Raw genomic sequence first — 13,155 nt, 5'->3', positions numbered from 1 at the left:
CAGATAGTAACTGCTTCTGTTTTCCTGACAGATGGAATACAGTAGCATTCTCCTCCTTATTCTCTCATTAAATTCAAGGGAATAAAAGATAGCCATTTCATCTCAGCCTTGGTACAAGCAGAGACCAACATGTTCATTTCGTGTCATCATTGATATATTTTAGGCTTCTATTAAAATCCATCTTTTTCATTCATGCTTTACTTTTAATTGTCTTCAAGATTCCCCCCCCCCCTTTTAGGTTTCAGAGCAGTTTTTACTGGGTTCAGTCCAGACTTTCAATGAGTAGAACTCTATTCATGGGAAAGGGGGACAATTTTTTCCCCCCTATTCCTCCTTCCCCTTCCTCATATGTTCCCTGACAATTTGTTATGGAAGGTTGGGGGAGAAGGGAATGGAGAATGAAAACTGTCTTTCTCATCAGGAGCCTCCACTGAGTCGTATTAATTTCTCTGAACAGAAGAAGCCCTTTTGGAGCAGAAGAGCAAGTCAACAAATATGTGAGATGACCAAATTTGGAAAACGAAAAATAAAATACAAATCATTAGCAACCTTTTATAAACTATTATTGTTGAAGGATGAAGCCAGAGCACATTAGTAAAATGGGCACAAAAAGAGGAAGAAATATTTCTAGGAGGAATATGATAAGTCTTTGGAATAAAAATGGCAAGTTCGTTATAAATATAACAATCAGAGAGAACTGGTATAAGGCCATTGCCAGGGTGGTGTGTATATATAACAGCAGTTCCAATACACAGAATAAATAAGAATTAAAGCAAAAGATCTGTATCTTTCCTGATATGAATGCTCTACAGCTGTGGTCCCCAATATGGCACCCAAGGGCCATATGGCACCCTTGGACACACCCATTTGGACTTGTCAAGGTCTCCTGCTCCTCAAATGTTCTATTTTTTATTTTTAAGGGGAATTTTTGGTTGCTTCTTGGTTGGAGGAAATTCCTGTTTGAGGGGAGGGTGGTGATGGCCTCCTCTTTTTTTTGTCTGTGTTTTATTTGGTTGGGAAGCGTAGAAGCCAAATTGCAATGGGTCTAATCTCCAGGAGTACCTGCACCTGGCTGACCACCATCGTCTCCATCACCTCGTCCAGAAAGAGAATGATAAAAGCTGGGTAATAGTTTTCTAAAACATCTGGATCCAGGAAGGACTTTTTTCAAGGCCTTGGGCACTCTCTGGGCCAGTCCAGTCAATCCTTTCCTACTATAGGCCAGGATCTGGAAGTTGACCTCACCACAGCAAGCATCGTGCCCATGTTCTCAGACCGCAACACTGAAACTGATCCCACATCAGTACCCAATATTCATACCCTCCGAGCATTTTCATTCAGCTCCACAACCTACTTTCAGTAACCCATTAAATTAAAATAACTGTAGCTTACTATTTATTGTAGCATTAGAAATAATAATAAGCAAATTGCAGTCACAAGCCTTTTATATCCCTTGCCTTCTCCGAAAGGATAATTCAAAGAACCTGGAACAACTCAAAGCATGACCAAAAGCTGTTTTGACAGAAAATTAATTTATCTCAATCGCATTCTGCTAGGCTGAGTATTTTGTTCTTAGTTAAATCATCAGTGACAGAAGACTGAATTTTGTTTATGAGTTGCCAGAACTCATAAAACTCTATATTCCTTTATTCAGCCATTGTCAAAAAGACAACAGAAAGATAAGGGAAATATGATTTATAGCATAGATTCAATTATGAATCCGGCTCCAATTCACTAGCACTTGCTTGATTCCGTGAGTTGATTGCTTTGCTCAAATGGAATTTTTCATAACAATTAGGGTTTATTGAGAAGACATCCTAGACTAAGATGTAAAATATAAACTACTCATGTGTATAACCTGCTAGCAGAGGATTATTTCATTTCATTTCATTTTTTAAAATAAGTTTTTTGTGCATTATATGATTTAGAAAATGCTTGAAACTGTTGTGATCTCAGAAATTGTTTGTATAATGGAACAGGAGAACTAGCTGCATCAGCTTGGGCTGCTCTTGTGAATCATTTAGCTGCTAATGATTCTGTTAGCATAATTATACAATGAAGAGAGGCTGCAAATGCATCATGCAAATAAAAATACAGTAATGTGTAAAGATTACAGTTATTTGGCCTTCTAATTAAATTTCCCTCTTGGCCTTCCTGTCATAATTTCCTGTCATTTGATGGCCCATTAAGAGGCATGGATACAGTAAGCAAAGCTATGCACCCTTGTCAGTCTAATCACTTTCTATGCAACCTGCCTGTTCTGATGGAATTATTCTGAAAAGATGTACTCTGAATCCTATTTAGACATGTTGTGCTGCACATACTGAGCCAAAATCTCCCGCTGACATCCCAGCACTTTTGTCTGAAGCTCTAACAGCAATCACACTGACCCTTTGATCTTTCAAACAATTTTTCAACTCACCCAAAATCAATTCTGTTGGCATAAATGTGAAGGTTGTTTCTACTCTTTCATATTTTATGGGATCTTGCATTATATAACATGTAGTTTTTGTGCCTCAGTGATAAGAATTGGATCTGCATTTGATCTTCGCTCAGGCAGGCTACCTCCTACTGTTTCATTGAAAGGATGTTATAAGAGAAGTATGTGTTCTGTGCTTTTTTATAATAAAAAAAATAGCCTGTGGTGTTTGAACACTTCCCAATGTTGTTCCACAGTAGGCTAGGGAACCTCTGGCCTGTGTCAAATGTGGACTTTCAAATCTGACTCTCAGGCCTTTCCTCATACCACACCCTCTGCATCCTCATTGAATGTGGGAATGTGTCTTTGAGCTTGTCTGTGTGAATGATAAAAGAGGGTGATGGAGAAAGAGAGAGTGCATTGAAATGTCTTATTTTTGCCTGATGGGAATGTAGCCTACTGGACAAAGCTAAGAGTCACATTTGTTGTTCTGCCTGTGTTTGCCTATTGTTTTTTCGAGCAGTGTTATGTGTTTCCTGGCATGTGACTCACTAGAAAATGTGGCTTTCAGGCTGAAAAAACTTCCTCTGCCCTTCTGATGGCTTCACTCCATGAAAAACAAGTAATGTACTATTTTAATAAAAATGGTATTGACTTACTTTTTGCTCTGATTGGGGGGGGAAATGGCGGTCAAGGTGTGGAATGCAGAGGTTTCATATCTGTTGATGTGGCATGTCTGTATGGGGAGCATCTCCCCCACACTCTCACTCACTCTGTGTTTCTTCTGCTGTCCTCCACCAAGCCTAATATCAAATCTGAGCACTTCCTTGGGCAAGAGTCTCTAAGTATCCTCCTCTCTTTCTAAGAAGAAGAAGCAGGTGAGATCTTCAGACTGATAGCTCCTGATGGCTATTCGGTCTGCCTACACAGTGATGGCTAACCATTTTGAATGCATTCAGTCTTAATAGGTCTTAAATGATGAATAATTAATTAATAAAATTAATAAAATAGGTCTTAAATTATGAACATAACAGCATGGTATGCATACAAGAACAGAGATGTGGATGAAAGACAAATAGTGTGAGCAAAGCATTGTATATGGTTTACAAATTCAAGAGATTAGCAAAAACTCAGTGTTTTTAAATCTTATCGGCAAGGCTCAGGGGAAAACATTAGCAGCCTGGTATCTTACGCTAAGGCAGCAGCCAGTCTACAAAACCCCTGGGAGCTTGTGGATGCAAACTGTTTGTCAGTCAGGGACTGGGCTACCTACTAATTGGAGAAAATCTGGTGCTTTGAATGGTTTTTAAGGGGTAGGGAGTTCAGCATGGTCATCACCCTAGAAACAAACAAAAAGATCAATGGCATATTGATTGCTAGGCCTGATCAGTTGTCGTTTTGGCAACCACATTAAGGGAAAAATAAGACCTATTTAGGAGATGCTCTAAATTACATGTCATGAGGAAATGAAATGCTCAGTCACCCTCTGATGTCTTGAATTTGCAACCAGATCTTTAATGTGCATTTCCTCCCAGCATCTGTGTGAGCTTGCTGTGTGAAACTGCCTTTCTCAGTTCCATCATGAAAGGCTAAAATTACTCCTCCAGGAGAAACTCCTTGATCATCAACAAATGCAATTACAAACACATCCCCATTTTTCTTGTGCCGAATGATTACCATGACGTATTTACACTTAAACCTCTTGCTCCGCAGATGCTACAGCACCTGTCTAATTGTACTCCCCACCCACCCACTCCAAAGGGATGTGTTATTGTACTCTTTAGACTGAATAATAAGGAATCGAGTAGAACTGCATTACAGCAGTGGACTCAATCTCCTGTATCACACATTCATCTCACAGTCATCACAGAGGTACAAATCCCAGAGGCCTGTGGAAAACAAACGCCTTTCATTTTTGTGGGAAGCATTCTACTGTATGTGCCCTGCATAACTGTATACTATGTATGCAGAATGAGAATGGATTTTGGTTTTAAGGACATGAACCGCAATCTAATAAATGCTTATGGGGTCAGATCCTTTAATGCACAAATGGAACTCTCCCATATGGGAGGGACTGCCCTTTCCATTTCAATGGGAAGCAGTAAAACGACAGCACAGAAAGAAGCACCTGTGTCTGTTGGAATCATCAGCATGAGCTCCCAATGTGTAAGAGCTGCTTGTGCAGGGATTGCAATCAGGACTCCGAACCGCAGCAGGGAATGTGAATCATCTGCAACGTCACATAGGATTCTAGACACCATAAACACTCTTCACTGTGAAATTGATGCATGCACAGTGAGGCCTATCATCATGGAGGGCTGATCATACCTTTTCCTGTTCTAAAAAGTTCAGTTCTTGGCAGCCTTGCTGGTACAATGTTGAATACTCCTTAGCAGTTACAACCTTGGCTCCAGGCATGACAAGCCAAAGCTCAGCCCACCTGTCATCTAGCAAATCTCCCAGAGGCAAAATGTCAATGAGATCTATTTTGCCAAGACTCACAGAGCTGGGAAAGTTAATTCTGACAGCCTGCAATCATCTCTGTGCATTGTGTGTATTGGGCTGCTGGGCAGTGGGGAGCGAGAGCATGATCTGAATCCTCTTGCATATATGGACTGCAAAGATCCAATGTACTGCATAAATCTAATCAAGACCCAAATGAACAAACCCATAGGCATGTCCTTGGTATAAGTGTGTACATGCTCATTAGTTAATATTGAATTTGTTATTGGAGGCAAGCAAGCAAATCAGGTAATCTAGTCTCAGAGTGTCGTTTCCAAAAAAATAAAAAAACAGTGAGGGTAAGAGGAACTCCCACTTCAATCTGGGTTTCTTTTACCACTGCACATGACTTGCCAAAAGAAAAGAATTAATGTCCCCTTTGCCCAAAAGATGCATCTGGCTGCATGAGGTTGGTTTACAAGGCCAGGCACAGTTAACAGGCTTCAGTAATTAGTAGGTTGATCTCCTTCCATTTAGACTTGCTAATACCGTACACCAGAGAGCTTGGCGGGATTAATTAAAAATGTTACTGGGCTTTCAAACAGCCTGATTTCCATGCAGTCTTGAAGAGTTTTCTGCCATTCTCACTAACGATGATGCAGCTAGCGGCTATATAGGTGCTATAGAAATGTACATGGCTAGTGCAAGGGGTTTTCTAGAAGGCAACAGCCTATGCTTTGGACATGAATCTGAAATCAGGGCAATGGGCAAAGGGGAAGAGAAGAGGGAGAGCCATTCTTACTTATCTATGCATTGAGACCAGATGGAAACTGAGGTGATGGGCTGAATCTGTACAGTGCAGATGAAGCCTCATATATAACTTCACACATTGCCTCAGGGCAATGTTGTATCTAGAGCTGATTCCAAGATTAAAATCTGAAGCCCCTTTCAATGGGGATGGATGGATCTGTCTTTCTCTAGCCACTTTCACATGTGTTCATTCATCATCATTCTGTCATGTGCTGTTCCCACCTTAATCTGCATTTTTTGGTGGGGGGGAGTCTGCATGAACATTTATGTTTTCACAAAATACACATTTCTATATATTTTTTTCTTTTTTCTTTTTTAAAAATATTTATTAAGATTTTACAAAATCAAAAGTACAAAAATGCATAGAAAAACACAAAAAAGAAGAAAACTCTCGAACAAAAATACAAGATACAAAAAACAAGAAAAATAGAGAAATAGAAAAAAGAAAGTTAAAACAAAGCCATTTTTTATAACTTTGAACTCATTAGCTTATTTCTTTGACTTCCTCACACCTCCCCTTTTTGTATTCCCATTAAAATATTCAAATCAGCAAATCCTTACCCTCTTCCATTTATCTTAACTCTGAATCTTAGCATATTTTAACCCTATAATTTCACCAAATTTTTAATTCATTTTTGCATGCTCTTTTTAACTTTGTTGCTAATGCCACTTATTTTCAGTCCAACATCATTTTAACATTCATTAATTTTACAGTGTTTCTGCAAATAATCTTTAAATTTCTTCCAATCTTCTTCCACCAACTCTTCTCCCAGGTCTCGGATTCTGCCAGTCATTTCCGCTAATTCCATATAGTCCATCACCTTCATCTGCCACTCTTCCAGGGTGGGTAGATCTTGTGTCTTCCAATACTTTGCAATAAGTATTCTTGCTGCCGTTGTTGCATACATAAATAAAGTTCTATCCTTTTTTTCTATATATTTTTTCAATCTTAAAATATACATTTTAAAATGTACTCGGTGTGTTTTTGAGCTGATAACATTGCACAATTTGGAGAAGTGCAAACCTGAAATGGTAACTTATGTGATGATCCACATTATTAGTCTGGGTGGTTGGTTCACCCCAGAATAAGAAAAAAAAATGAATTCATCAAACCTCCTTACATTCCATATCACAACAAAAAGAACCAATATGTATAGTCTGCATGAAGAGTCTCTCCTGCAAATACAAAACCCTGAATTTATTTGTCCACCCTATGCTGTGTTTTAACTTGTGAATATTATTGGCATGGAAATAACATTTTCAGGAATACAAAATGTGCCTCAAAAGCCTTTTCTGAGTTGCAACCAGTGTTTTCCCTTCTCTGCTGCTGCTTTGACACCATTTTTCAGGTTTTTTTTCTCCTTCGCTGTTTAATCTCAACCTGTCAAGAATCATAGAACGAGTGTGATATCATGATGCTACCTATTCAAATCTGTCCGGCTACATAAAGTTGTATGCAATGCTAGTCAGAGTAAATCCATCTCTGAAGTTAATGGACATGACTAACTTGGGTCCATTAATTTCAATGGGTCCCATCTGAATGTGCCACAAAGGCACTTCAGAGTGAGAGCATGAAACTTTGTCCTCACCCTGAATGGATCAATGCTTTTCTCCCTGTGTATAGTGCCCCAAAATTCACTTTTCACGGAGTGGGAAAGCTTTGATCAGAATTCCATCATTTCACCTGAGCCCCGTGTACACCCCATGTTGCACTCAACATTTTTTGCATACAGATACATACTTGTGTACATGCCATATTACAATGTTCTGCATCGCATCATATATGGAGCAGCATACCAGCCTTGTTCTTTCTTCCTTTATGTTGTTATGTTTATCAAAATTCAGTAAAAGATTATTGTTCTCTGTTGTTAAACGAGAAACTCTCCTCCCACCCTCCCTCCCGCTCATCGGTAGCTAACAAACCATTGTAGTATTTTGGTTTCTTGCTGAGTTATTGTCTTGATGTCACAAACGATTGTGGCTTTTCATGTGAAGACAATGGAAAAAATCCATAAAGCTGTTCTTTTGGCAAATATAATTGAGCATTGTATTGAAAAATGATACTAAGGTTGAGACACAAATGAACAAAAGCCAAAGGCAAATTAAGCCAAGGCATTCTGTATTTACCAGCAACATCTGCAGCTGTACATTGTGACAGAAACATTACCATTAATCTTTCATCCCTCGTGTTCACAACTGAAAGAATAAGGGGAAACACAACAGATTCTGTAATCATTTGGTTATTTCTTCTGTTTCCCATTGTGTTCCATTGTTTTCCATTGCTCACACTGTGGAAAAGGTGACTGCGATGGTCCAGTCTGTCTATTATTGTCTTAGACTTACATGAGCCCCATTTGGGTGTTCTGTTCCCTTATGGCACTGACACACAAGCAGAGAGAGCGGGGGTTGCACACACTAAGCTTTGTCACTGGAGCATGGGAAGGCTATTGATTCTTTTGGTCCACTTCTTCCCCTGACCCATCCCTGGCCTGCTCAGTTCCTTTTTGCCTCTGACACCACTGAAGCTTTGACCTTAGGAGGGCAAGGGTCCCTGTACAGGTCCCTGCAGTGATAGGGAGGGGCCCCATGAGGTCAGTTCACACTCTCTGAAAGTCAACCTCTGTCTTATGGCTCCTAGGACATCTTCTCAAGGCCAACAGAAGTGCAGCCTAAATGACTTGGGGGAGAAGAGAGAAATACCTTCCATTTATCTAATCAGAGGAAATAGATAATAAGAAAATAGAACAAGGTGAGATGACATAGAAATGAAAATAAGGTCTTTCAAGAGAGAGTATAGAATCATAGTACATGGGAGTTCTATGTGCTTCTATCCTGGCAGCACTTATTTGCAAAACCATACAGATAGAATGTTGTTATCAGACCCAACATATTTCATTACTGAAATGAACAGCGCCATGGGAGTGATGGCATCTAGGTAAAGGTAAATGTAAAGGACCCCTGGACGGTTAAGTCCAGTCAAAGGCAATTATGGGGTGTGGTCTCATCTCACTGCAGGCTGAGGGAGCCAGCGTTTGTCCACAGACAGCTTTCGGGGTCTTGTGGCCAGCAGGACTAAACCGCTTCTGGCGCAACGGAACACCGTGATGGAAACCAGAGCACACAGAAATGCCACTTACCTTCCCACCACAGTGGTACCTACCGTATTTTTCACCCCATAGGGCACACCGGCCCATAGGACGCACCTAGTTTTTTTTGGGGGGGGAATAAAGGGGGAAAATTATTTTTTTCCCCCCAGGTGCAGGGCTGGGGCGGGGGAAGCCCGAGCTTCCCCCGACGCCAGCCCCCAGAACAGGCAAGCTCTCCGCTAGCCGTGGGAGAGCTGCAAGACTTCGCGCAGCTCTCCCACAGCTAGCAGAGAGCTTCCTGAAGCCTGGAGAGCAAGAGGGGTCAGTGCGCACGACCCCCCTCACTCTCCAGGCTTCAGCGAAAGCTTGCATTCGCCCCATAGGATGCACACACATTTCCCCTTCATTTTTGGAGGGGGGAAAGTGCGTCCTATAGGGTGAAAAATACGGTATTTATCTGCTTGCCTTGTCCAAACACAGTTGATCTTCACAAGTACATCATCACCGTAATGTTGTAAGACATGTTATGATAAGATACACCATGTAATTTGTGGTCTTGCACACAGAAGAACTTCACATTGTATTTTGTATAAGAGAAAATTCTTCATTTTTACAAAACATTATCTATTAATGCCATTGAACAGAACAGGGCACCTATGGATTCAAAAGCTTTGCATGTTAGTCGAAAATGGATGTATAAAGCTGCTTTTGAAAGAGGTATATGCCTCATTCAGACATGATGCTTTTTAATATAGTTGTTGGGGTTGTGGTATGTTTATGTGTTTTGATTTTTCTTAAGGCAAATAATCTGGAATTGTGCTTATTATATGTCTGTATATGTTGATAATGTTTTTGAATTTTCAATGTAAATCCAAGATCTGTGAATAGTAAGTGACATATAAATGGGGATGGTTGAATATATTGGCTAGCTTAAAATGCTATGATTACAATATTGTAGTCCTCACTTTCATAGAATCATAGGATTGTAGAGTTGGAAGGCACCAGAAGGGTCATCTAGTCCAAGCTCCTGCAATGTGGGGACGAACCCACAGTCCTGAGAGTAAGAGTCTCATGCTCTACTGACTGAGCTATTTCATATCAGGGCACTTAACATGCCTGTTTCTCTCTTGCACTTCTTGTTTTCATCCTGTTGACTTAATCTCTAAAGGAGAAAGCTCACAATCCCCTCCCCCACCACTCTGAGTTTCATGTGCTTCATTGGTGGGTATGGCTCACTTCAAATATTCTGTGGTGCTCTGTTCTCCTTGGTCAGATGTTATTGTTTTTGCAAGCATTCTGCTTCTGCCAAGCGCTTTGTGCTCTTGCCTTTGTTTCCAGTCACGGCTTTCTTCCTCTGCTCTCAGGCATGGGAGTCCAAAGTCTTGGGGAACGAGCTGTAATGCTTTGTTGCAGCTTATGTCTGCCCTGCGTTGTTCTGGGCTTGATTTCTGGGCTAGTTGCACTCCTATCTTATAGCCAGTAAGTGAATGGTAAAAACAGGGACTCTGGAACTAAGCAATGGATATGGTATGCTTTTACTTCCGATCCATGCTTTTTGTAAGCACAAGATGTCATCTCCATCTGAGGATAATGAATAATTTGCCTCTCTTTCCCTGCTCATTTTTAAAACTTCGTTCTAAGTAGCTATGTTAATAGGCTGGCATGGCTGCATAATTATAATTGTCCGATGTTGATGCAACACAGCTTCCAATTAGCTGCCTCAGGACAACATACTGACTCATGCTCAGGCTAACAGATCAAGCTTAGATCACTTGATCTCAATTTTCCTGAATCTTACAGTGTCCTTTCCTATGGTGGTATTAGGAAAGAATAGGATTCTGCTCCAAATCTAAGCTAATGATAAATCCTAAATTCTGCCCTTTATCTTAGACTCATTCATTTGTTCATTTTTTTAAAATGCATTTTGCACTTACCTTTTCTAAAGATCTTCCAGTGATCCAATTTTCTTTCCTAATTATACTCCCAATAAGACAAATATTTCAAATGATTTCTTTGCTTTTCATTCCCCATAAATATATCATGATCTATTCTGTATTAAACTTTGACATAGATTTTTACTGTTTTTCACCATGAAATGAAATAGCCTCTGCTGTGATTTACATTGCTATTCTCAGTTGTTGAGCACTTTTCAATTTTAGAGCTATTGATTTAATCATAAATACATATAATCCTCCACATAGTAGCAAAGTTACTGATCAGACAAAAATCACAGACAAAAGATCTCAGAAAAATGAGTTCCCCTCTTTTTCCAGATTGTAATCTGTGCTGTATTATTTTAATATATTTGCTAATAAATTCTATGCTCTCAAAATTAACACAGAGGAATAGCAAATGAAGTGGTACCCATTCCTTTAATTACAAAACTTTGGAAGTTGTTGTTAGTCTTAAACACTTGAAATAATTGTACTTAGCATTTCAATAAAGTGATTCCCAGAGAAGAGGAATGTCTCTATCTGAAGTTTCCAGATCTAGGTTTATGCAAGATATAAGAGGGTAATGACACAGCTGAATATGTCAAGCAGTCTAAAGGTTGACCCATGCAATTGTAGTGTTAAGATGCCAAGCTTCTCTCTCCAAGGGAAATGATGAAACATTTGGTCCCTTCCTGTGTGCTCACAAAAATCAGTGTGGAAGTAAAGGTTTTAGTCAACTTATTCAAAACCATATGTGAAGACATTATCTAGTTGATGGCTGATACAATTTGAGAAGCAATACTGAGCAACATCAAACAGGCAAGTTATTTTAGTTTATCAGTCGATTCAACTCCTGATGTTTCCTGTGTTGATCAACTGACTATCATTGTTAGATATATTTCTCCTAGTGATGGATTACCAGTTGAATAGTTTCTGAGGTTTTATTTTAAATGAAAGATCACACTGGTGAAAGTATGACTGAGCTGCTTCAGTGACCTTGAAACAGATGTCAGTAAATGTAGAGGAAAACCATATGGCAATAGAGCAAATATGGCTGGAAAGTATGGCAGCAGTCAACAAAAACATTCTGGAAAGGAACAAGTTAGCAAAGTTTATTCCATGGCTGGACATTCGCTAAATCTAGTTGAATGTACCACAGTTGACTCGTGCCTGGATGCAGTGATTCCACACACACACACACACACACACACAATAAATGAGCTTTCTTGATTTTCCTCAGCTTTTATAGATAGTTGGGCAGTGCTAAAAAAATTATTGTCTCTTGAGTCAAAAGTTCCTAAACACGTATCAGACACAAGATGGGAGGCTCAAACCAAAGCTAATGCAGCTATTAGCAGAAGTTATGCTTACGTTGTTGAAACCCTCAGCCATACTGCGATGAAATGGAAAAAGGAGATACTAGATGATAGGCTGAAAATCTTCTGCAGAAAATGAAAGAATATAGTTTACTTGCTTGGTATAGTTTACTTGCTTGTTATGTAACCTAAGCCTGCCTTCAGGTACAGTTCTGTAAACCTGAATGAATCTGAGAGTAAAATAGTTTTATAGTAACATGAATCAGATTTGTGTGTGTATTCTTTAAGAGGGATTCAAAAGGATTTTTAACCAAGAAGGCATCTTTATTAGTAGAACTCAGACGAGTCAGCAACAAGCTAATCCCTGCATAAGCTTATAAAGGGGATTGTTTTACTCTGCTAAAGTAAACCTTCCCACAAGAATTTGAGCTTATTTTCATGCTTCACCTTTGAACATATCTGCCAGACCTATTTAGCAAAGTTAGCAAGGCATTCCAAGGTCTGCAAGTTTCATGGAGCATATGTGCAAATATTTACAGCTATTGCAATTTGTATCAAACACTCAAGCTAATTTTGATGAAATTGAACAGCAAGCATCCAAAGGAGCTTGAAAGAAACTGTTCTGACTTTGTATATAGTGTAATGTTATAATATAGCTATGATTCCCCTGTATATGTTCTCCCACCCTCCTTAAGCATCACTTCATAGAGCACTTGGCCAAATTGCTTCCCACCTTCCTTTAAACGCCACTCCAGCACCATTTAATGGAAAACCACTCTGTGAAGTTCCTTCTGCTCTCCTTTAAATGCCACTCCTTCCTCAGCAGCTTGCCTGGACTCACTTATCACCTCCCTTACTTGCTCGCTTGCCTGCTGTTCTGTCATCAATGCATGAAGTTGATATTACAGCATGACGACCATTTTTCTTACAGAAATATAGTGTGGGAGTCATACAGCTAAGGCAGAGGCTTGTAAATACTGCAGGGGCCCCCTGACATTCCTCTGGGCAATGATTACCTTATAGGGAGAGGGGAGTGTCAAGCCTTGACCGGATGAGGTAACAGGAGACTTTGGAAAACGGCCATGCGGCTGGGAGAACAAAGGAGATAATAAAAAGTTGCTGGAGGAGAAAGGCTGGAAGGAGCAGCC

General features: G+C 39.8%; 1 long non-coding RNA gene across 1 annotated transcript; it reads right to left on the bottom strand.

Moving 5' to 3' along the window:
• Positions 1 to 6,845: 6,845 nt before the first annotated feature.
• Positions 6,846 to 12,152, bottom strand: LOC307213483. The gene is made up of 2 exons (XR_013837536.1): positions 12,063 to 12,152; positions 6,846 to 7,052 (listed from the first exon to the last, which is right to left on the bottom strand). It is a non-coding gene; the product is annotated as an uncharacterized lncRNA (long non-coding RNA).
• Between the last annotated feature and the right edge of the window lie 1,003 nt (positions 12,153 to 13,155).

Source organism: Podarcis cretensis (genome assembly GCF_951804945.1).
Source record: "Podarcis cretensis genome assembly, chromosome: 3".
Taxonomy (NCBI): domain Eukaryota; kingdom Metazoa; phylum Chordata; class Lepidosauria; order Squamata; family Lacertidae; genus Podarcis; species Podarcis cretensis.
Note: the sequence above shows the minus strand (reverse complement) of the source record. Positions and strands in the feature narration are given on the sequence as shown.